This window comes from Suricata suricatta, chromosome 8 (assembly GCF_006229205.1).
Source record: "Suricata suricatta isolate VVHF042 chromosome 8, meerkat_22Aug2017_6uvM2_HiC, whole genome shotgun sequence".
Taxonomy (NCBI): Eukaryota; Metazoa; Chordata; class Mammalia; order Carnivora; family Herpestidae; genus Suricata; species Suricata suricatta.
In genome coordinates this window covers 68,881,523-68,883,262 of record NC_043707.1, presented here as the reverse complement: position 1 = coordinate 68,883,262, position 1,740 = coordinate 68,881,523, and positions in this window count along the sequence as shown.

Genomic DNA, 1,740 nt, shown 5'->3' with positions numbered 1-1,740 from the left:
TTTTCAAAGTATATGGTATTTTACCCAGATTGCAATATAATGATAGTAATCTGAAGTTTGGAAGCAGAGCAGGGAAAAACTACATATACTTTTTGAAGTTTAAAATCCTGAAATATAGGAGACACATAGGACTAAGTTTATTGCTTTTACAGTGGACTCAGTAGCTGAGAACTTAAACTAACCCACAGGAAAGGAGAATGCTCTTGGCATATAACATACAATGAATGTAGCAAGGACATGATTTATTAAATATGTGCTGTGATCCATACAGAGTGCTCACTATTTTTTATAGATTATCCTATTTTTATTATTGTAACAAATATTTGCTCCCAATTGTACAATAATTGTGGCAACAAGGGATTTAGTAAGTTGTCCAAAACCATACAGCTACAAATAAATAGATCTTAAGATTCAAATTCAAGTAGCCTGAGCTACTTCACTGTACTATTTCTGTATCTGCAGAAGGAATAATCATCATAATCATCATCACCATAATCATTTCTTTTTATTAATTGGATTCCAAGATCTAGACACTTTAAATATCTCAATTTATCCTGACAACAGTTCTATTATATAGCTAATTTTATCTCTATTTTATAATGAATAAAGGGGCTCTTGGGCTGTACTGCCTTAAAAGAAGTTCCCAAAGCAAATATTTTAGATAAAGAAGTTTATTTGGAAGGTAATCCTAAGAAGCATGGTAGGAGAGTGAGAAATTGAAAAGTGGAAGGGAAGTAAACTAATAAATGGGGACATATTTTGTGAGTTCCTCTTTTGGGACCAGGGGCTCAAATCCCCTGAGATATCTCTAGGAAAGTGTAGAGCTTACTTCCAAATACTTTCTAGGATGGGTGAGAACCCTGAGGGTACTTTCTTCCATTATTGGATGGGAACCTTTCCTGTGAGTATAACCCCCTAGCATTTCTGGCCTGCCTCATGTGAAGGTCAAGAAAAGACCCTCAGATGGAACATCTTAGGTTATATAGTAAGGTTCCACTGGGAATACAGAAATGGTAAGTGACAAGGAACCATGAGTGGGTCACCCACAGCATCTGTAAGGCCATATTTTATATTGTTCAGATCCTCTTGTATCTCATATAAAGTTGACTTTTTTCTATCATTGCTTCTTCAGATTGGTGGCCAGTCTCCTTCAACACACACACACACACAAACACACACACAGTCTAAGATACAGTCCTTACTATTGCAACTGATTTCATGGCCATAATTGATATTTAGTATCTCTGCTTCTTCTTTCATGTTTGGCCAGTAATTCTGTTGGTCTATGTTGCTTTCTTAGAGGGAGAACATACATTTTTATTCCTGATGAAATATAAAACCTATTACTGTGCTTAAATTAGGCTATGGTTGCTGCCAAAGGATTTTAATAGGCCATGGAAATACCAAGAGTATACCAGCGAATCCTTTGAGTTCTAGATCTGCTCTATCCTGCTTCTGTTATGTACTATCTCAGCATGAAAATCATGGTCATTTAAGCCTGCAGCAAAGCAATCTGCTTCATTGTGATCTACTAACATGAAGTTCACAAATGATCAGGTGGCAGCCATAGTTTTAGGTTAGTGGAACCTTACTGTGGTCCCTAGTAGAACTGCTGCTAACCCCTCACCTTGGGAGCCAGATCCTCTAGTCCAGCAGAGACTTAAGTAGTGGAACAGTAGAACACAAAATGCCAAGTGAGTCATTGGGAGACTACCTCTACTCTTTGGTTCTAGACCTTAT